The sequence below is a fragment of the Tachyglossus aculeatus genome, chromosome 7 (assembly GCF_015852505.1).
Source record: "Tachyglossus aculeatus isolate mTacAcu1 chromosome 7, mTacAcu1.pri, whole genome shotgun sequence".
Lineage (NCBI taxonomy): Eukaryota > Metazoa > Chordata > Mammalia > Monotremata > Tachyglossidae > Tachyglossus > Tachyglossus aculeatus.
The window spans coordinates 13065838-13089743 of record NC_052072.1 but is presented as its reverse complement, the minus strand read 5'-3'; the positions used below and the strand labels follow the sequence as shown (position 1 = coordinate 13089743).

The following is a 23906-nucleotide window of genomic DNA, read 5'->3' as shown; positions in this document are numbered from 1 at the left end:
GTTGACCTCTAGACTCCTCCTAGCTGTAGGATGCAGTGATTCTATACTCTCTTAGTCACTCAGTCATATTTATTGCATGCTTACTAGACTGAACTCCTTATCTTCCCTCCCAAACCCTGCCCTCTCCCTGACTTTCCCATCAGTGTTGACGGCACTACCATTCTTCCCGTCTCACAAGCCCGCAACCTTGGTGTCATCTTCGACTCTACTCTCTTGTTCACCCCCCACATCCAATCGATCACCAAAACCTGCCAGTCTCACCTCCGCAACATCACCAAGATCCGCCCTTTCCTCTCCATCCAAACTGCTACTCTGCTGGTTCAATCTCTCATCCTATCCCGACTGGGTTACTGCATCAGTCTCCTCTCTGATCTCCCATCCTCCTGTCTCTCCCCACTTCAATCTATACTTCCTGCTGCCGCCCAGATCTTCTTTGTGCAGATACACTCTGGGCATGTTACTCCCCTCCTCAAAAATCTCCAGTGGCTACCAATCAACCTATGCATCAGGCAAAAACTCCTCACTCTCGGCTTCAAGGCTCTCCATCACCTTGCCCCCTCCTACCTCACCTCCCTTCTTTCCTTCTCCAACCCAGCCCACACCGTCTGCTCCTCTGCCGTTAACCTCCTCACTGTGCCCCGGCCCACGTCCTCCCCCTAGCCTGGAATGCCCTCCCTCCCCACATCCGCCAAGCTAGCTCACTTCCTCCTTTCAAAGCCCTACTGAGAGCTCACCTCCTTCAAGAGGCCTTCCCAGACTGAGCCCCCTCCTTCCTCTCCCCCTCCCCCACTCCTCATCCCCCCCGCCTGATCTCCTTCCCCTCCCCACAGCACCTGTATATATGTTTGTACATATTTATTACTCTATTTTACTTGTACATATTTACTATTCTATTTATTTTATTTTGTTAATATGTTTTGTTTTGTTGTCTGTCTCCCCCTTCTAGACTGTGAGCCCGCTGTTGGGTAGGGACCATCTCTGTATGTTGCCAACTTGTACTTCCCAAGCACTTAGTACAGTGCTCTGCACACAGTAAGCACTCAATAAATACAATTGAATGAATGAATGCAGAGCACTGTACTAAGTGATTGGGAGAGTACAGTATAACAAAATAATGGACACATTCCCTGCCCACAGCGAGCTTACAGTCTAGATCTAGAAGGGGAGTAAACAGTTCCTCTGGCTCTTTACTCCATGTTGGTTGATTCCCTCCAGCTCCCACCCCACTGTACACACCCCACTTGGGTCCCTAAAATGAAGAGAGGTGATCTCATTCTCCAGGTAGGAAAACTCAAGGCCAGAATGGGCCAGGCCCTTCCTACAGCCCCCTCCCCATCTTGCTGCCAGTAGCAAGATTAGAACCCAGGAACTGGGACTCCCAGTCCTGTGCTAGCCTCTGTGTCAAGACAGCTGTTGATTCACACCAATTCCATGCTGCACTTGGATGGGTGACCCAGCTTCCAAGGTGAAGCGGGACTTTGAGATGGGAGAAACACTGAGTCAGCATACGGGAGGCTGGAGTGGGAGGGAGGCCAATGCTGTTATCAGCATCAGCTCCTGGATGTGTGTGCTCTTGCGTACGTGCCTGTGTGCTTGTGTACGTGGGTGGGAGTGAGTTATGTGATCCTGGCCTCTTTCCTCTAATTCCGGCCTGAGAAATGCTTCCAGAGAATGCTGCTTAGAGAAGCAGCATGACTTAGTGGAAAGAGCCCGGGCTTGGGGGTCAGGGGACGTGGGTTCTAATCCCAGCTCTGCCACTTGTCAGCTGTGTGACTTTGGGCAAGTCACTTAACTTCTCTGTGCCTCAGTTACCTCACCTGTAAAATGGGGATTAAGACTGTGAGCCCCACGTGGGACAGCCTGATAACCTTGTATCTATCCCAGCTCTTAGAACAGTACTTGGCACATAGCACTTAACAAATACCATTATTATTATTATTATTATTATTATTCCATCCCCCACTGTCCCACTCTCCAGTTCTGCCTGGAGTCTCCCCCGTTTGTTCATTCATTAATTCAATCATATTTATTGAGCACATACTGTGTGCAAAGCACTGTACTAAGTACTTGGGAGAGTGCGATATAACAAAAAATAGATACATGCCTTCTCCACAATGAATGTCTTCCTCCTGGCACTGTTCCCCCAGCTCCGGGTGACATTTCCTCTTGGGCTTTGGGGTTTCTGGACTTTCTGGCTGCTGTGAGGAAGCTGGATATCTAAGGGTCAGGGAACATGGTAGGACAGAAACCAAGGGACCACCCCAACAGGGTCAGGGGACCCCATAGCTTGGAAGTGGTGCCTCTGGATGCAGGGAAGTTTCTCTGGGGGACTGCTCTGCCCTCCAAAGAACCATGTCCAGTATGGTTGGAGGGTTGGAGTCCCAGGTAAGGTTGCAGCCGAGGTCAAGCAGCCCTCAGAATAGTACAGCCCCTTGTTTGTCCAGGTTAGACCAGTCCAGCCCAGACCACAAGGGCAAGAGCAGCAGTGCCCCGGCATAGAGATGTAATCCCTGGGGTCACTAGTCACTCAGTGGTATTTATTGAGAGCCACCTGAATACCAGACACTTGGGAGAATTCCATGGAAGTAAGACCCAATTTCCCTGCCCTCAAGGAGTTTACAATTTGGTGAACAATAATAATAATGTTGGTATTTATTAAGCACTTACTATGTGCCAGGCACTGTACTAAGAGCTGGGGTGCATACAAGCAAATCGGGTTGGACACAATCCCTGTCCCATGTGGGGCTTACAGTCTCAATCCCCATTTAACAGATGAGGTAACTGAGACACAGAAAAGTAAAGTGACTTGCCCAAGGTCACACAGCTGACACGTGGTGCAGTGGGGATTAGAACCTACGACCGTCTGGGTTCTGGGGTATGTGGTCTAGCAGCATGACCTAGTGGACCGACCCAGGGCTGAGAATTAGGAAACCTGCGTCCTAATCCAGGCTCTGCCGCTGACCTGCTCCGTGATCTCGGGCAACTCATTTAACTTCTCTGAGCCTCAGCTTCTTTGTCTGTGAAACAGGAAGAAGTTCCTAACTCTCCCCACCTCTTAGACTGTGAGTCCCAGGTGGGACAGGGACTGTGCCTGATCTGATCATCTCTATCTAGCTCAGTGTTTTAGCCCGGTGCTTTGACACTTAGGAAGACTTAATGAATACCATAATTATTCTCTTTGTGAGTCCTCAGCTCTGGAACTTTTGGAGAGAAGCCAGTTTTTTTAATAATACTTGTAAAGCATTTACTATGTGTCAGGCAAACCCCTCTTGGGATCCTGAGCTGTGGATTCCCCAGTGGGGAGAGTGGGCAGGCGGGTGGGTTGATGCTCAGTAAGAAGGTAGTGAGACCCAGGGCTGGAGTGTGGCTTTGTGTACAGAGCACAGGCCTAGGCGTCAGAAGGATGACCTGGGTTCTAATCCTGGCTCCACCACACTTCTGCTGTGTGAACTTGGGTAAGTCATTTAACTTCTCTGGGCCTCAGTTACCTCATCTGTAAAATGGGGATTAAGAGGGTGAGCCCCATGTGAGACAGGGACTGTGTCCAATCTGATTAACTTGTATCTACTCCAAAGCTTAAAACAGTGCTTGGCACATAGTGAGCGCTTAACAAGTACCATTATTATTAAACCAAGAGCTGTGGGCTCGGCTTGAGATCGTGGAGGGTGATTAGTGGCCCAGGGAAGCAGAAGGCTGGCCTGGAGACCTGGGGCTCCCCCTGCCTTGGTGAACTTGTTGTGGGCAAGGAATGTCACTGTTTATTGTTGTATTGTACCTTCCCAAGTGCTTAGTACAGTGCTCTGCATACAGTAAGCACCTGATAAATACAATTTAATGAATGAATGAATGACTCAGTAGGGCTGCCCCGCGTTTTGTTTGGTTCCTGCTGGTCTTTCCTCTCTCACTGCACTCCAGCCATGCCACCTTTCTACTGGGCCGTGTTTCAGCTGTGCCATGTTCTAGCTGTGCCATCCTCCAGTTGAGGGGCTCCTGTCCTGGAACTGCAGCCAGGAAAGCCTTTGAGCCTCTCTGGCATCTTGTCATCATCACTGGGCCTCTCTTCTGAGAATTTCGTGGGAGGCAAGGAGAAAGAGAAACTCAGGGTTCCTATTTGGACAGATAGAGCCTCAGAGAGGTTAAGCAGTTCGTCTGAGGGCACACAGCAGAACCAGCATTGTCTCTAGACTGTAAGTTTGTTGGGGGCAGGGACTGTGTCTGTTATATTGTTGTATTGTACTCTCCCAAGTGCTTTTTATAACGATGGTATTTGTTAAGCACTTTAAGCTCTGGGGTAGATACAAGGTTATCAGGTGGGCTCACAGTCTTAATCCCCATTTTCCAGATGAGGGAACTGAGGCATAGAGAAGTTAAGTGACTTGCTTACAGCTGACAAATGGCAGAGGCAGAATTAGAACCTGTGACCTCTGACTCCCAAACCCATGCTCTTTCCACTAAGCCCTGTCACTTAGTACAGTGTTCTGCACACAGTAAGTGCTCAATAAATATGATTGAATGAATGAATGAAATCTAGATGCTGTCCCCATGTCCCAGTACTCAATCCACAGGGCTTTGCAAGTTACCCCTAATAGGATGGGAAAATCGAAGGCCCTGGGGAGAGAAGAACCACAAGGTGGAAAACAAGGACTATATCCCTCTGCCTGGTCACCACCCCTGACAGAATCCTGTGAATTGGATGAAGGGGACCTGAGAAGCAGCATGGCCTAGTGGAAAGAACCCAGAACTGGAAGAGGACCTGGGTTCTAATCCCATCTCTGTCACTTCATTTCCCTGCACCTCAGTTTCCGCCTCGGTAAATTTGGATTCAATACCTGTTCTCTCTCCCTCCTAGTCTGTGAGTTCCATATGGGACAGGGACTAAGAGTCGTAGTGTGACAGCAGATGGGACTTTACTAAGCAGCGTGGCTTAGTGGAAAGAGCACAGGCTTGGGAGTCAGTGTTCATAGGTTCTAATCCTGGCTCCACCACTTATCAGCTGAGTGACTTTGGGCAAGTCACTTAACTTCTCTGTGCCTCAGTTACCTCATCTGTAAAATGGGGATTAAGACTGTGAGCCCCACATGGGACAACCTGATAACTTTGTATCTGCCCCAGCGTTTAGAACAGTGCTTGGCACATAGTAAATGCTTAATAAATACCTCAGTTATCCCCGAGAAAACTCCACCCACCTCGTGGGTTTGCCCTCCCTGCCTCTGCCTGCCCAGGCTGCCCATTGGGAAGCCCCAGAAACCTGTCAGCTGCAGAGAATAGCCCAGGTCTCCAGCTCTTTGCTCACCTTACAGGCTGAAGAGAGTCACTTCCTCTCCTGTGGAGAAGACTAATGCAGACCTGTAAATTGAGTCATCTGCTCTCACACTATGACTCTTCTTCCCTTGTCTCTTCTGGCTGGACCAGCCAGCTCCCATTCAGCTGGACCCTGGGGCTGGACAGAAGGAGACAGGAAGACTCAACAAATGAGTCAGTTGGGTGGTCAGAAGTCAGTTTATGAGTTGAACCAAGTGTTACCACCTCATCACTGGCCAGGGCAGCCTGGGATGTCTCAGCCTCGGCCCCAGGGGGCCCCAGGCGGGGAGGGTTTCTGGGAGGGGGATGGCCTCTGTCTCAGCCTAGGAAAGACTCCTTCCTCCCCAATACACTCAACCTCTGGGGTCTGCAGGAGATCGTTGTGGACAGGGAGTGTGTCTGTTTATTGTTATATTGTACTCTCCCAAGCGCTTGGTACGGTGCTCTGTGCACAGTACGTGCTCAATAAATATGAGTGAATAAATAAATGTCTGGGCTTCAGCCAGAGGGCCAGGAGAGGTCCAGAGCTCCCCAGTGGCCCCCTGCCACTGGCCAAGGGGCCAGCAGCTGGATGGTGTGCCTGAGAACCCCGAGATCATCACCCCCACACTGCCATCGGCAGCTCGGTTTATGCCATCCAAACTGGAAATGCACCCCAAACCTAGCCCATTGATGCATAAATTCTCGTTGACTGGCTGCCCTTTCCCTTCCTCCCTGTCGTCCACCCACCAGGGGCATCTGTGATTTCATTTTTACTCCAGGAGCAAAGTGGGATGGGGTCTGGGGCCTCTTCCCAGGGCTGGCAAGCTGAGCCCAAGAGGAGTGGAGAGGGGAAGGAGGAGGAGGGGAGGCAGCTGTTTGGATGCTAAAGCTCATTAAAGCTTCCCCAGCTGAGGAGACCCTCCTGGGCGGGGGAGGGGGAGGGGGAGGGGGAGGGACGTTGGAAGCTGGTTTAGCAGTCAGCAGAGATCAGCATTTGGACTAAGCTAGTGGGACAGGCCCCATGTTGGAGCAAGAGTTTGCAGCCCACAGATCAGGGAGGTGAGAAGAACGGAGAGGTGGAAGGTGAGTGCAGGCTGCATCCCATTAACACTCTTGATGGGAAGGTAGGCTCGGATGGCCCGCTGATTGCGGGGCATTATCTGTGTCATGGTAGAGACTCCTGGCCCTGAGGGCAGTGAGGTGGCGGTGGTGGGGATATCGCACCCAGGGAGGTTCAACTGGAGCTTAGTTCCTCTGATGTCCTGTACACACCTGACTGGTGTGGGCAGAAGAAAGGGAAAGTGGCATCTAGACAAAGCTTCTCCCAAATTGTGCATCTTGTGACTCCAGACCCATGTATGCCTGACGGAAGCCATTTTTGGGTATGACTGTCATATCCCCTCAACAGCTAGAGAGACCGAGGCTCAGAGCAGGGTCACAAGAAAAGTTTTGGAATAATAATAACTGTCATATTTGTTAAGCACTTATTGTGTGGCAGACACTGTACTAAGCGCTGGGGTGGGTGCAAGCAAATCAGGTTGGACACAGCCCCTGTCCTGTATGGGGCTCCAGTCTTAATCCCCATTTTACAAATGAGGTAACTGAGGCACAGAGAAGTGAAGTGACTTGCCCAAGGCCAAACAATAGATAAGTGGCAGAGTGGGTTTAGAACCCATAACCTTCCAACTTCCAGGCCTATGCTGTAGTCACTAAGCCATGCTGCTTCCCACATGCTCTGCTGAAAGTAATGAGAGGACCCTTGAAGAAAGCATACAGCAGATAATAGAAGCCAAGGCTGCGGGAAACTTAATAGCTGCCTTTTTCAATAACAATAATAATAATTAATATTATTATCATGCATCAGTGCTTTCTATGTGCCAAGCACTGTTTTAATCACTGAGGTAGATACAAGTTAATCAGTTTGAGCACAGTCCCTGTCCAAGATTGAGCTCACATTCTTAATCCCCATTTATTACAGATGAGATGTCTGGGGCACAGAGGAGTTAAGTGACTTGCCTAAGGTCACACAGCAGACAAGTGGTGGAGGTGGGATTTGAACCCATGACCTTCTGATTCCCAGGTCTGCGGCTTTATCCACTACACCATGAGGGAAATGTATCACTCACCCATTCATTTTTTATTAGCTGTTCATAGCCTGATCCCTCCAGGGAGTAGGAGGTAGCGGGTGGAGGAGATGGGCTGGTGTTTTCTGTCCTTTCCAAGTTCAGGAGGTGGCAGGATAGCTAGACCTTCAACAGGATATCTTGAAGTTTAAAAATAATTTTTTGTCCAGTCATGCTGGGCACTCCCAAGAGCAGCTGTGAAACACTTCCATCTGGAAGAGTACGAGAAGGTTTAGAAACAGGAGGGTGAACCAGATGACTTCTCAAGGACCTTTGAGGTGTCAGGAGCCTGGACTCTGTGACCTGACACACGGACCCTCAGGCCAAGCTGGGGAAGAGACCAACCTATAGTGGGAGTGGGTCGATGGGAGGACTGAGCCAGGGAGAGAACTGGGCTCTCAGGGAAGGTGGGTCCTGGCTTCTCTGGGCCCAGAAATTCTGATTCTTGCTCTGTCACGGATCTGACAAGGCCTGGGCAAGCCCAGGCCTTTCTTTGGGCCTCTGTCTCTCCCTCCCCTCTACCTGGCCTCCTAGTGATCGCATTTTGTCTTGTTTTAGGCCGTCGAGTTGTCTCTGACCCTTAGCAATGCCATGGACACATCTCTCCCAGAACACGCCACCTCCATCTGCAATCGTTCTGGTAGTCTATCCATAGAGTTTTCTTGGTTTACCATTTCCTCCTTCTGCACAGTAAATTCGAGTCTCTGCCCTCGACTGTCTCCCATCCTGTTGCTGCCCAGCATAGGGGATTTCTGACTTGTAGCAGATTGCCTTCCACTCACTAGCCTCTACCCAAGCTAAGAATGGAATGGATATGCTTCTGCTTGACTCTCCCTCCCATAGTCAAGATTGGTAGAGTACCGGAAACTCTCCAGGTGTGACCCTGAGAAGGGGGACCCCATTTTACAGATGGGGAAACTGGCTTCTAGCTAGACCTGCTAGGCTCTAGTCCCTGGACTGAAAGTAGGCTTTCTGGGGGAGAAAGTCCCCAGCTGGTGTCCCTGAGGCAAAAATTAAAATAAAAGGTCAGGTCTAAAGAAATAAAACCATGAGCTACAGAGGAGGGTAGAAGGGAGTCTGTGGGGCCACTTCTCTGGAGATTTTTGAAGTCAGGCACACATTTGTCTATCTCTCTTCCTTTGACATCCACAGAAAATCAGACAAGATGGAGGCCTCTCAGAAAGCTTAGAATGTAAGATTAGAACCCATGACCTTCTGATTCCCAGGCCCATGATCTCTCCACTATGCCATGCTTACTACCACTTTCACTATTACTGTTACTACTACTACTACCACAGTAGTGCTACTGCTATGCTGCTTCTAGTATTTTGTCAGGGACTTAGTATGAGTTTGGGAGAAAGACTCTGGACTCCTGAGGTACTGGTGTTTAGAGACTGATAAGTATTTGCATCTCAGCAACTGGGGAGGGAATGAGAGGAGGTTGGGGGAGAAGGAGCAGCATGGCCTAGTGGACAGAGCATGGTCGTGGGTTCTAGTCCCCGCTCTGCCGCTTGTTTGCTGTGTGACCTCGGGCAAGTCACTTCACTTCTCTGTGCCTGTTACCTCACCTGTAAAATGGGGAATGAGACTGTGAGCCCCATGTGGGACAGGGACTGTGTCCAACCCAATTTGCTTTATCCACCCCAGCGCTTAGTACAGTGCCTGATACGTAGTAAGGGTTTAACAAATATCACAATTATTATTGCTGTTATTACCATGCACACAGGAAATGCTCAATAAATACGATTGAATGAATGAATGAATATACAAAACAAAAAATCCGAATACAGGAAGGGAGCGAGCTAGCTAGGCTTGCATGGTCGCTGGGGAGCTGTCCAGCACGGGAACCTGCTGAAATCTTCAGGGACCATGACCACTGAGGGTCGCCTCCGGCGAATCTGCAGCCCACCCTTCTCGGCCTCAGAGCTCCCTCTCGGTAGCTGCTGCTTCACCCCGGGATGGGAACAGGTGTAAAGGTCGGAGAATAGGAGAACTAACGGGCTGAAAACAACAAGAAGAAGCAGCAGGCTTAGTGGAAAGAGCATGGACTTTGGAGTCAGAGGTCGTGGGGTCTAATCCTAGCTCCACCACTTATCAGCTGTGGGCAAGTCACTTAACTGCCCTGTACCTCATTTACTTCATCTGTAAAATGGGGATTAAGACTGTGAGCCCCACGTGGGACAACCTTATTACCTCGTATCTACCCCAGCGCTTAAAATGGGGCTTGGCACATAGTAAGCGCTTAACAAATACCATCATCATCATCAAACTCCCTCTTGTTTATGACCCGAGAAGAGGAATTGAGAAGCAGTGTGAACTAGAAGAAAGAGCACAGGTCTGGAAGTCAGAGGACTAGGGTTCCAATCCCGGGTCCGCCACGTACCTGCTGTGTGTGACCTTGGGCAAGTCACGTAACTTCGCTGTGCCAGTTACCTCATCTGTAAAATAAGGATTGTGACTGGGAGCCTCATGTGGAACATGGACTGTGTCCAACCTGATTAGCTTGTATCTACCCCAGCGTTTAGTATTTTGCCTAGAATATAGTAAATGCTTAACAAATACCATAAAAAATTGGTCTGAATGGGCAGCAAAAGAGACCCTCCAGGCTATCTAGAATCTCGACACTCTGGACTGTATTTGCCTCCTCTAGACTCTAGACATTCTAGACCCTAGAACCCAGGCCTTAGAGCCGCTGGAACCTTTGAACTCTAGAGCCTCTAGAACCTCTGGAACTTCTAGATTCTGTGTACCCAAAAAACTCTAGATTCTCCACACTCTAAACTCTATATCCTCTAAATTCTAGATTTTATCCTTCTTCTCTAGACTGTAGGTTTTTCCCTTGTGCACAGGAAAAGTGTCTACCAACTGTGTTATACTCTCCTAAGCGCTTATCATAGAGCTCTGCAAGTAGTAAGCACTCACAAATACCATTGATAGGCCCTCTAGAACCCCTGGAAAACCTAGAGGTTCTAGACCCTCTAATACCTCTTGACTCTCTAGAATCTCTAGTTCTTTTAGACCTTCTAGGTTGTCTAGATTCTCTAGACTGTAGCCTGTATGCTCTTCCTGTAAACTGTAGGCTTTTCCTTATGGGCAGGGAAAGTGTCACCAACTCTGTTATATTGTAATCTCTCACGTGCTTAATATAGTGTTTCACACACAGGAAATGCTCAATACCAGTCATTTTTGATAGGCCCTCTAGGGTCTTTAGAACCTTTAAACCCTCTAGATCTTCCAGACCATTTAGCTCCTCTAAGCTCTAGACCCTCCAGAATCTCTAGACCCTCTAGGACCACCAGAACCTCTAGACACCCCCCTGACTCTAGACTCTCTAGAGCCTCTAGATGCTAGAGACTCTAGATCCCTCAGACTCTAGACTGCATGCTGCTCCTCTAGACTATAGGCTATCTAGACCCTCCAGAACCTCTAGACCATCTGAAACCTCTAGAACCTTTAGAATCTTTGGAGCCTCCAAACCTCTAGAGCTTTGGAACCTCTAGAGCCTCTAGATCCTCCACACCTTAGACTTTAGACCCTTCAGATTTTAGATTCTAGACCTTCTAGACACTAAAAAGTTTCTAGACTCTCCAGACTCTAGACCTTATACTCCTCCACTAGATTGTAGGCCTTCTAGACCCTAGAACCCCCAGGCTCTAGGCCCTCTGGAAACTTGAGAGCCTCTTAGAACCTCTGGAACTCCTAGAAACTCTAGAGCCTTTAAACATTATAGAACTTCTAGACTCTAGACACTCCAAACTCTACACCCTTCAGACTCGACTGTCCAATCAATCAATGGTATTTATTGAATGCTTACTATGTGCAGAACACTGTATTAAGCGCTTAGGAGGGTCTAGTCCTGCAGAATTAGCAGACAAGTTCCCTGAGCATAATGAGCCTACAGTCTAGAGAACTCTAGATGCTAGAGTGATGCTCCTCCTCTAGACTACAAACTTCCCTTGTGTTCAGGGAAAGTGTCTATCAAGTGTGTTATATTGTGCACTCCCAAGAATTTAGTACAGTACTCTGAACACAGTAAGCACTCAGTAAATACCATTGATTGATTGAAGAGATCTGATTAGCAACGAGGAGGAATGCTCCTTCATGGGGGATTAGGTGTAGAATCTCCCTCCAGGAAGATCTTTAAAAAGGACACTCTGGGTAGTTTGGGCATTCACCTGCTTGGAAGCTGGGCTGGATGGCTTCTTGGGATAGCTAGTAGTTGTGTGACTGACAGACCTCTGAGGTCCTCTCCAAGGAGCTTCTAGTGCATAAAGTCTTGAGCCATAGTTGATCCCTGAATATCCTGTATTTTCTTTGTGGACCTGAAGAAGCTGAACGAAGCCCTGATCCAGGCCAATCCCTGGCAGAGTGCAACTGTAGGCCCCTCCTTCCAAGTCCACTCCCTTCCCTCTCCCTCCACTCCCTTCCTTCTCCCATTCATCAGATGAGTCCTCCCCTTTCCCCAGCAGGCCTCTCTCCTCCTCCCCCCTCCCCTGGAGTGCTACCCCCTCTTTCTCCTCATTCTTCTCCTCCTCCTCTTCATACCTCTTCTACCCTTCCTCTCCCTCCTCCTCCGCTCCCCTGCCCCAGACCCACCCCAAGCTGTCCGGGCTGCAGAGCGAAGGCTATGGTAAAAGCAGAAGCCAGCGGGGTAGGGAGAGGGAGAACCTGGAGCCAGGGCCACAGGCTGGTTGTTCTCTGGGGATTAGGCTTAGAGATTACTGGGAGGATCTGCACTTCGACCACTTCTGCTAGAAGGAGAAGGGGCAAGGGCAGAGTGGGGCCTTCCTCTCTCCACCCCTTTTGCCATCCCTCCCCTCTCTGTTACTCCTCCCCCCTCCTCCCAGTAGACTGGGATAGACCAGAGCAGCAGACTAGTGCAGTACAAGGCAGGCTGGGGTGGCAGAACGTGGCAGCAGGCTGATGAAGCAGTCTGGAGTGGCAGAACGAACACTGGGACAGGCCAGGGTGGCAAACCAGGGCAGCGAGATGGGTCAGGACAGGGTAGAAGACTGGTATAGAAAACTGGAAGAGGCTGGGGTGGCAGGCTAGGACAGCAAACTGGGACCAGACAGGGGAGCAGGCTGGGGTGGCAGACCGGAACAGCAGGAATGGAAGAAACCCCTCCAGAACGCCACTTTTCCCTGCACCCCCTCTAGACTGCCTCTCCCTGAGTCGCCTCAGGGCTTTAATTTTTTTTTTTCCTCCTCTTCCCCAAACCTCATCCCCACCTGCTTGAGGATTTGGGTAAAAAGCCACCTCCCCAAGGAAGCCTCTCCAGATGACCTGCTCCTAGCTACAGACCCCACGGACCACCCTAGTAACCCCAGCACTGCTGGTGACGGCAGTAAATTTAACATTTAGATTTCTACTGTTTGTGTTCACGGTTTTACCCTCCTGCCTCAAGAGTTTGGGTTTATTCAGATGTAGTGAATCTGACTGTCAGCTCCTTGAGGGTAAATCATATTCTCCTCCTCTCTCTCTTCCTCCCCTCTTAGCCTTGAACACAATGGCCAGGTGAACACATATTTTGAAATATTTTTCTAATAGAAAATTCCTCTTGGTATTCGTACAGGGAAAATCTAACTGTGGGCCACACCAGAGCCTGTGGGAATACTACTACTATTACTACTACTACTACTACTTAATAATAATATTTGTTAAATGCTTACTAAGAGGGAACTGAGACACAGAGATGTTAATTGACTCGCCTAAGGTCATGCAGCAGGTGAGTAGTGGAGCCGGGATTAGAACCCAGGTCCTTTGACATTCAGGCCCTTGCACTTTCCACTAGGCCAGAGGTTTGAAACTTTACTCTGTTGAGTTCTGCACAGAGCCTCGGTCTAGGTACCCTGAGGTCAGCATGTCCACCTGATGTACTGAAGTATTTTGAGCTTTTCCAGAGGTCAGTTCTGCTTTTTCTCCTCCCTTCCTACTCCCCCCTCCTCTAGCATCCTGAGAAGCCTTGGGGCAGGCTCCAGTGTCAGCCCCCAGACAACCAGATGGGGGCAGTAGCAGCCCTGAGTCCCCATCACCTTTGGACAACAGCTATCAATCAGACACTCCTGATCAGTCAAGAGGTCCTCCTGAGTACCCAGTCCCACAGCCAGTACTTCACACATGACTGACTGAGTTTCAGCCGATCCTGAAGTAGCACAACAGAATCTCTTGTTTGTAAATCCCATCTTGGCTCGTGAGAAAAGGAAGCCAACATGGTTATGTAAGGATAATAACGGTGGCATTGGTTGTTAATAATTGCTAATTGTGGACTATGTTGTGCTTAGTAGGGGGCGAGGACCGTACAATACACAGGGATAGATAGGAGATAATTAGTCCCTGTCCCGTACAGAGCTCACAGTTTAAGGGGGAGGGAGAACACTTATTGAATCCCCATTTTACGGTTGATAAAACTGAGGCCCAGAGACGTGTCCAAGTGACTTGTCCGAGGTCCCACAGCAGGTGAGTTGCAGCATCAGGATTAGAATTTAGGTTCCCTGTGCTCCTTCCATTAGGCCAAGAGCTTAATATATGCCAAGCACTGTACTAAGAGCCAGGGTCAGACACTGGATAATCGGGTCGGCTCCCTCCCACTGCCTCTGAGCTTCCTCTTCCCATCCACCCAGTCCCTGGGGCTCCTCCCCTGCTTTGTCGCTCACTCTTGGCCTTTCAGCACTGCTCAAACCGCAACACACCACAGAATCCACCATCATATCCCCAGGGGGCTCAGGTTAAACCAGAGGAAAAATATCCCCCCTCCAGAGAGCTCAGCAGTGACAGCCCTAACCTCCCAGCTTCCTCTGGCTTCCTTCGGCTTCCAGACCCCATAGCGTCATCCTGGAAACGGTCAAGCTAATGAACAGTCAGCTTCTTCCAGCTCCCTCCCACTCAGAGGAAGCTCAGCTGCCTCCAGCTCCACATCCTGCTTCCTGTTTGGATAGGAAAACTTCCTGGTCCGTTTCCTCACCAGCTGCATGTCAGTCTTCCTTTCCTCCTCCCCTGAATGTACCAGAGTTGGAGAGTTGTGACGGTTGGCTTGTTGCTTCCTCTCTCAGGCCCCGAAGCTGAACACCATCCTCCCAGATCACCCCTCTTCTGTGCTAGTGGAAAGGCAATACAACTGACTTATACCTAGCTGGTGGTCCACTCTGGCCCTCGGATCCTTTCTAGAGCCTGGCCTCAGACCTGTCCGAACTGTGGGTCCCCCCTACCCCCGAAAACCATCCTCATTCCCTATGCTCTCCGGGGGAGCTGGCCTCTGGCAGCAGCAATGGCAGCCCCCTATTCCACTTCCCCGTGAACCCCGACACTCATAATGGCTCTGAAGAGATCAGGTTGAGAGCCCATTTCAGCTGTAAACAAGGGAAGATATTTAGGGCCTTTTAAGAGCTGTGGGCGTCTCTGGGGAGGTTTTGAGGAAAAAAAACCCCAGACACACTATTTGGAAACAATTCCACCGAGATAATATATCATCGTGGCATCTCTTCCCCCGCTGTTTATTACCAAGTGACGTGTCTGAAAGTAGGATCTCAATTACCGCTTGGTTCACTCTCCCCCTGGAAGTCACAGCTCTTTCTGACTAACAATAAGGGTTGTGCAGTCAAGGGTGTGTGTGAAATTGGAGGGAATCTCCTCATTGGAGGTGTCCTCCAGAGACCTTCCAGGCCATTCTCCTTTTTCAGAGGCCCTGCTGAAGGTCCAGTTGAGAGAACACTGCTCTGGGAATCAAGAGGCCTAGGTTCCAATCTCATTTGTGCCTGTAGTTGACTAACGTGGGCAACAATTGCTCCTGCATGCACTTGGCAGTGTGCTGCATCCCTGTTGACCCACACACTTGTGGCACTTGGTGCCCCAGCAGGATCACGATTGGCAGGATGGGCATGCAAGTGGCACCAAACAAACCAATAGCACTAGAATCAGTTCCTCCACACAGATTCTCAGCCTGGAGGTTTAATAGCTGTTCCTAGCGGAAGTCTCCATTCCCTTCAAATTCCGTCTTGTCTCAGCAGTTAGAAAAAAATTACCCTGGAGCAGGTATTTTTCCTGCTGGCACAGAAACAGAAAGTTCCAGGCCTCTCTTGGGACCATGTTCCTGCCGTCACTGCCAGTATACCCTGAAGTCTGACTTAAGTCCCTCCAGCTGCAGTGTAAGTACAAGTGGGGAGCAGCATGGCCTAGTGGAAAGAGTCCGGGCCTGGGAGTCAGAGGACCTGGTTTCTAATCCTGGCTCCATTACTTGTCACTGTGCGACCCTGGGCAAGTCACTTAACTTCTCTGTGCCTCAGTTTCCTCATCTGCAAAATGAGAATTAAATCCTACTCCCCCTACTTAGATTGGAAGCCCCATGTGGGACAGGGACTGTGTCTAATCTGAATATCTTGTATCTTCCTTAGTGCTTAGTACAATGCTTGGCACATAGTAAGTGCTTAATAAAATACCATTATTTAAAATAATATAATTATTAAGTTGATTCCCTCATGTTAGAACCTCAATTCCCCCCAATTCCTACTGCTTCTGTTTTTTTATGGTATTTTTAAGTGCTTACTATGTGCCAGGCACTCTACTAAGCACTGGAGTAGAAGTGCTTAGTACAGTGCTAAACGCTTAGTACAATGCTCTGCACATAGTGAGCGCTCAATAAATACAATTGAATGAATACAGGCTAATCAAGTTGGACCCACTCCCTATCCCACATGGGGTTTACAGTCTTAATCCCCATTTTACAGATGAGGTAACTGAAGCCCAGAGACGTGAAGTGACTTGCCCAAGGTCACACAGAAACAAGTGGCAGAGTCAGGATTAGAACCCAGATCCTTCTGATTCCCAGGCCCATGCTCAATCCACTAGGCCACACTGCTTCTCATGTTCCTGTTCCTCCCAAGCTTGATTGTGTCATGTCAGGTTGTCCCTCCCGCAATACTGACTGGCTGGCCAAGATTGCAGGCCGGACCGGGCTGGGCTGGGAAGTGGGCACTCGGATCGGAGCCTCTTGGGAGAAGTCTTTCCCTGGCACCCCGATCCCCAGCTGGGATGCTGCTCTCAGCTGACACTGTGCCTTTTTTTGCCTCCTTGTTTCTGGCAGGGGCCGGGTTGGGGGAGGAAAGCAACAGGAGGTTAACGATTCTGGTGTCACAGGGCCTCTTTCTCTGCAGAGAGGGGGTAAGGAGAGGAGGAGGGATGGCACCGATGCCCCCATTGGCACCCTGCTCCTGGAGGAGTGACAGACAGAGCTTTGCCTGGCCCCGGGCAGGGGAGTAGCTGTTTGCCCCACTACAACGGGGTCTTTCAGCCTTGACATGCACCCCACGTTAATGAGAAGCTGAAGAAAGTGGAGGGGATTTGCTTTGGAAGGGCAGGGAGTGTGGGGGAGGGTGCACTCTACTTTGTCTCATTCTCCTGGGGGCCTGGAGTGGGGCAGTGCCAGCCCACCCCGTGGCCACAACCTGGCAACCTGCCAGTCACCATCTTTGCGGAAGCCCAGTGTCCGAGGGAGGTGGGGAGACTTAAGGTACTTAGGATAGTGCTCTGCATACAGTAAGTGTTCAATAAATAAGATTGAATGAATAAGAAGGGCTTATTATTATTATTCTTTTAACCCAGAACCCCAGAGCTGCTCATCTGATCAGGTCTCGTCTACCATTTCCCCACAAGCCTGCTATGCGAGGGCAAGGTTGGGTGGGTGGAGAGCAGGTCCAGAGACCACACAACTGCTGAAGCCTATCACTTAATTCCCCTTCCAGCTTCCAGGAGGGAGCCAGGCCTGTGCACTCACAGTAGGGGTCAGTGGCTGCCCTGTGAACACTGCTCCCCATTAATGATGGTATTTATGGTATGTTTAATAATAACTTCGGTATTTGTTAAACACTTATTAGGTGCCAAACACTGTTCTAAGTGCTGGGGTAGATACAAGATAATCAGGGTGGACACAGTCCCAGTCTCACTTAGGGCTTACAGTCACAATCCCCATTTTCCAGAGGTGGTAACTGAGGTGCAGAGAAGTGAAGTGACTTGCCCAAGGTCATATAGCAGATAGGTGGTAGAGCCGGGCTTAGAACCCATGTTCTTTAGTCCCGTGTTCTTTCCCCTAGGCCATGCTGCTTATGATGTGCCAAGCACTGTGCTGGGATACCTACAAGAGAATCTGATTGGATACAGCCCCTGCCCCATGTGGAGCTCACAGTCTAAGAGGGAAGGAGGATAAGTATCAAATCCTCATTTTATGGCTGAGAAAATGAAAGCTCAGAGAAGTTATGTGACTTGCCCAAGGTCACGCAGCATTGATTACTGGAAAGAGACCAGGCTTGGGAGTCAGAAGACATGGGTTCTAATTCTGGCTCTGCCATTTGCCTGCTGTGTGACCTTGGGCAAGCCACTTAACTTCTCTGTGCCTCAGTTACCTCATCTGTAAAATGAGAATTAAGGCCGTGAACCCCACATGGATCAACCTGATTACCTTGTATCTACCCCAGTGCTTAGAACAGGGCTTGGCAAATAGTAAGCGCTTAACAAATAACATTATTATTATTATTATTAAGTGGCAGACCTGGAACCAGATCCAGGGGTATTCTGAATCTCAATTCCATGCTGAATTCCAGTTCTAGGCCATGCTGAACTTCCTTCCCCAATTCCCCCCCACTCCCACAAATGTGTACACAGCTCTTCTCTGCCCCTGTCAATCTGCTCCATGCTGGCTTAGCCAACTCTAGTGCCCCCAGGCCTGGTAGGGCCTCTCAGTTGCTTCCCAGAGCCTCATTGAGCTTCAGGCTCCCAGAATTACTCCCTCCAACTGCAACAGCTGGCTAAAAGGCCGCTAGGCCTGACTCCCAGGAGGGCAAGAGGAGGGCAAATTCTAGGGGGTTTGGTCCACCCAGCTCCTGAAGCCCTGTGCCACCCAGCAGAAAAGAACCAACCATACCCACGCTGTGCTAGCCTGCCTATCTCAGTGCCACCAAGCCCCTTACTAGGACAGCTTGGTGCCCATCTAAGCTTAAAACCCACCCAGACCCCATTGGGCCCCACCACCAGGCAGCTCAAGGGGCCTGTCCCCCCATACCACAGTCTGGGAGGAGAGGGAGAGCAGAGCAGTGAAGGAACGTGATCTAGCAGATTGAACCCAGGCCTGGGAGACAGAAGGCCCTGGGTTCTAATCCCGGCTCCTCCACTTTTCTGCTTTGTGGCCTTTGCCAAGTCACTTCACTTCTCTGTGCCTCAGTTACCTCATCTGTAAAACTGGGACTAAGGCTGTGAGCCACATCTGGGACAGAGACTGTGTCCAACCTGATTACCTTGTATCTACCCCAGCCCTTACAGCAGTGCTTGATTCATTCATTTATTCAATTGTATTTATTGAGTGCTTACCGTGGGCAGAGCACTGTACTAAGCGCTTGGGAAATACAAGTGGGCAACATATAGAGATGGTCCCTACCCAACAACGGGCTCACAGTCTAGAACGGGGAGACAGACGACAAAACAAAACATGTGGACAGGTGTCAAGGCATCAGAATAAATAGAAGTAAAGCTAGATGCACATCATTAACAAAATAAATAGAATAGTAAATATGTACAAGTAAAATAGAGTAATAAATCTGTACAAACATATATACAGGTGCTGTGGGGAGGGGAAGGAGGTAGGGCGGGGGGATGGGGAGTGGGAGAGGAAAGAGGGGGCTCAGTCTGGGAGAGGGGGCTAAGTCAATACATAGTAAGCACTTAACAAATACCATTATTATTATTATTATTGTTACTATTGAAGCAGCTTTTTTCTGGCTGCAAAAGTAATTACCAGTTGATGTTTCAGCTACCGGAGCCCCGGGGGTTTGGGATTTCATTTGGGGGAGAGACAAAAAATAACAAAGTGAATGTGGAAAGGCAGGACTGACAGAGCAGTGAGGAGAGAGGCAGTGTGGCTCAGTGGAAAGAGTACAGACTTTGGAGTCAGAGGTCATGGGTTCAAATCCTGGCTCTGCCAATTGTCAGCTTTGTGACTTTGGGCAAGTCACTTCACTTCTCTGTGCCTCAGTTCCCTCATCTGTAAAATGGGGATTAAGACTGTGAGCCTCATGTGGGACAACCTGATCACCTTGTATCTCCCCAGCGCTTAGAACAGTGCTTTGCACATAGTAAGTGCTTAACAAATACCGTTATTATTATTATTATTATTATTATTATCATCATTATCATTTGTCTTGGTCACTGCATTCAGGGTCTGGACATCCTCCAGCTTCTGGTCCTCTCTGCCCTTGTGCTGAGCTCCTCTCTCCCTGCCCTAATCCCAAACATACTCCTCTCTCCCCTCCCCAAAATAATAATAATAATAATGATAATAAAAATAATAAGTGTTTGTTAAGCACTTGCTGAGTGCCAAGCACTGTACTAAACACTGAGGTAGAGACAAGATAACCAGGTTGGACACCATCCCTGTCCCATGTGGGGCTCTCAATCTAGGGGGAAAGGAGAATGGGTATCAAATCCCCATTTTGCAGATGAGGAAGTTGAAGCACTGAGAAGTGAAATGATTCTCCCAAGGTCGCCTAGCAGGCTAGTGGCAAAGCCAGGATTAGAACCAAGGTTTCCTGTTTCCCAGGTCCATGTTCTTTCCACTAGGCCATGCTGCTTCTCACTCATCCCTTCTGCCCTTTCCCCAGCCTAACTTTAGGGTATCAAGAGTGAGTGGGTCACGGCATCTATGCCCTGGTCCAGGCTGGAGGCTGCAGGAGGGGCCCAACCCCAGTTTAATCTAGTGGCCCCCAGGCTCACCTCTTTTGGCTGAGCCTGAGTTGTGACATCACTCCTCATCCTCGGGTGGCCCCATGGGATTCCACCTTGCTGGGATTCAAGAAGCAGCATGGCCTAGTGGTAGAGCATGGGCCTGGGAGTGGTTCCTCCACTTGTCTGCTGTGTGACATCGAGCAAGTTGCTTCACTTCTTTGGGCCTCAGTTCCCTCATCTGTAAAAAGGGAAAAAAGACTGTGAGCCCCCTGTGGAACAGAGGCTGTGTTCAACCTGATTAGCTTGGAACTACCCCAGTGCTTAGGACAGTGCTTGGCACATAGTAACCACTTAACAGATACCAAAAAAAGGCTTCATTCTGACCCAGATACAGGGGCCATCTTTGTTGGTTCTTTTCAGTCAGTCTGTCAATCAATAAATGGCATTTATTGAGCACCTTCTGAGAGTTCAGTTTTGGAAGGGTATAGCAGGAGCTAGATAGGTTCCCTGCCCTCAAGGAGCTTACAGTCTCATAGGGGAGACATGCAAATTAGAGAGCCATAAGGAAGAACAATCAATCAGTAGTATCTATTGAGAACTTATTCTGTGCAGAACACTGCCTTAACCGCTGGGTGAAGTACAACTCACTGCTGGGTGAGTTAAGGAAAAGCATGAAGCAGGACAAATAAATCAGGATTAAAGAGCTGAGCAAATAATAAAGTGCATAGATTAAATATAAAAATAATTGAAAATATTTATTCATTCACAAGTGCTGAGACTGAAATTCGAGTACAAAGTGATAAGGGTGGTTGTCGGTCAGACACAACTTAGGCATGGTGAATTAATCAGGGAAGGCTCCCTGTGTTGTTTAGGTCTCCTGCTGCTGCTGCTGCTAATGTTTTCTATCTCGCTAGAATTTCACAGTGTAGCTCCTCTGCTAGATTGTAAGATTCTTTGAGCAGGGATTGTGCCTACCAACTCTATTGTATGTACTCTCCCAAGTGCTTAGTACAGTGCTCTGTCCACAGTAAGGGCTCAGTAAATATCACTGATTGATTGGGTGAGTACCCTCTTATTCATCCTCTCAAAAACTCTGGAAGGTGGGGAGAGATGCAAACTGGTTCTTCCCACTTCACAAGTAAGAAAATTGAGGTGCAGAGAGGTTAAGTGATTTGCCAAGGGTCTCCCGGTATGTTGAAGCAGAAAGCTCACTGTGGGCTGGGAGTGTGTCTGCCAACTTTGTTGCATTGTATCCTCCCAAGCACTTAGTACAGTGCTGTGCACATAGTAAGCACTCAGTAGGTACCAGTGATTGATTATTTGATTTTCCCAGGGTCCAAGGTTCAGAGCTTGGGTCTCTGGTCACTGGACTGGGAAGTTAGAGGAGGACAGAGACTGCTTCTTGGTACCCTGTCAAGTCTTGTCCAAATTTGACACTGACCTCGCATTACTTGGGAACTTTATGCACTCCAGAAGCCTATAAGGAAGAGCCCAGGCTATAGAGACCGAGCAGAGTTTAGCAAGAGACAAGCCTGCCACCCTGGAACTTCAACAATCACTCAAAGCCAACAAACCAACAAACAAATCCTACTCACCCTTTCTAGCCCCGGCCCCCCGCCGTGGCTCCAGTGCCAAAATTAGGCTGGAAGTCCTCACCCCTGCCAGGCCTGCTTTTAGGAGCCAACCTAAGCAGCTTGGTGGCCTTGTGTTGGGGAGTGAGGGTGGCCAGTGGAGTCAGGAGATCCTAGTTGAAGCCCCAGCTCCACCTGTGCTAACAGTGTGTCCTTGGGCAAGTCACTTAATCCTTCTGGACCTCAGTTTCCCCATCTAGAAATTGGGGAGATGCTATATTGTGACCTTCATGTGGTTCAGGGACTGGGTCTGATTTCTTAATCTTGTATCTTCCCTAGGGATAGGCACATATTAAGTGCTCGATAAATTCTGTAATTGTTATTATCATTATTATTATTATTGTTCTTATATTATAGAGCATACTTCCTCTCTGGGGAGGGGATGGGGACAGTAAGCACTCAATAAATATGATTGAATGAATGAAAGTGGAAGTGAGGAGGGGCGGTGGAAGGGAGGGAGGAGAAGAATGAGGAGGGGAGTGGGAGGCTGGGTGCTCAGGGAAGAGGTGGTCAGAATACTGTTGCCCATGTCCAACTCAGTCTTTCAAGGAGATATTTATAGCCATGGCCTCTGCTTCCCCTCTGCGTTCCCCCCCCACCCCCACCTCGGGGTGATTTGTGAGATGGTTTTAAACCATTGATTTTCATTCACCCTAAATCACTTCCCTTCTTGGCTAATTGAAAAGGAACCCACAGATATTGATGGGTGGGACCCTGCATACGGATCAAATCAGCTCCAAACTCCTAACTGGTGGCTCAATGGGGGCTTGCAGCTACCCCCAAAGCCCACCCTAGCTGAGAGTCCGAGGGTGAGCTGGCAGGAAACCTCTGTCCCAGTGGCACAGAGTTGGAGAAAAAGAGTCTTGGGGGGCAGCAGGAGGAACTGAGGTTAGATTTCAGGAAGGGCTTACTACAATCAGGGGATGAGACTTTGGAACGGCCCCAAAACACTTATATACATATCTGTAATTTATTTATATTAATGTCTCCCTCTCCCTCTAGACTGAAGCTCGTTGTGGGCAGGGAATGTATCTGTTGATATATTGTACTCTCCCAAGTGCTCAGTACAATGCTCTACACAGAGTAAGTACTCAAGAAATGCAATGGAATGAATGAATGGGCTCAGAAAAGTAATGGAACATCTTGAAAAGCTAAAGAGACATCTGTTCAACTGCCTGGAGGCAGGAGGAATGGTTTCTCACCAGTCTTACCATCGACCTCTTGCTCATGTCCTCCCTTCTGCCTGAAACTCCCTCTCCCTTCATATCCTGCAGGGTCACTGCTCTCCCCATCTTCAAAGTCTTTCTGAAATCCCATCTTCTCCAGGTGGTATTCCCTGACTCATCTCTCATCCCCGCACCCTATTCCCCTCCCTACTGCCACTCCAGCCACTCCTCTATGTATGTCTCTCCCAGTTACCCAGGAAGAGGAAGCAAACCCCCCCTCATTCATTCATTCAATCGTATTTATTGAGTGCTTACTGTGTGCAGAGCACTGTACTAAGCACTTGGGAAGTACAAGTTGGCAACATATAGAGACGGTCCCTACCCAACAGCGGGCTCACAGTCTAGAAGGTGGAGACAGACAACAAAACAAAACATATTAACAAAATAAAATAAATAGAATAAATATGTATAAGTAAAATAAATAGAGTAATAAGTACATACAAACATATATGCAGGTGCTGTGTGGAGGGGAAGGAGGTAAGGTGGGGGGGGATGGGGAGGGGGAGGAGGGGAAAAGGAAGGAGGGGGCTCAGTCTGGGAAGGCCTTCTGGAGGAGGTGAGCTCTCAGTAGGGCTTTGAAGCTTCCCCAAAGCTTGAAGGTGGTAGGTTACAACCAAACAAAAGAAGGACTCCTTCACCCAGCGGCTAATAAGAATTTGGCATCTGTATCCAGGCCAATAATATTGCCAAGTGTGCAGGGGTGTGAGGGAGAGCTGCCAATAAAAGAAGATGAGAGAGAAGGTCAGGGATGTAGAGGGGAAGAGTTGGAGGTGTTGGGTGGCTTTTTAAAATATCTGAAAAGTGCTTACTATGTGCCAGGTGCCTACCTAAGCACTAGGGTAGATACAAGCTAATCAGATTGGACATATTCCGTGTCCTACATACCACTCACAGTCTTAATTCCCAATTTACAGTTGAGGAAACTGAATAGAGAAGGG

The 23906-nt window shown here is 49.1% G+C and overlaps 1 long non-coding RNA gene and 1 other non-coding gene across 2 annotated transcripts in view; one reads left to right on the top strand and one right to left on the bottom strand.

Moving 5' to 3' along the window:
• LOC119930404 overlaps window positions 1-23906 on the top strand; it is a 40867-nt gene that overhangs the window by 5284 nt on the left and 11677 nt on the right. The window lies entirely within an intron of this gene.
• Window positions 8162-8299, bottom strand: LOC119931120. The gene has a single exon (XR_005451981.1). It is a non-coding gene; the product is annotated as a small nucleolar RNA SNORA7 (small nucleolar RNA).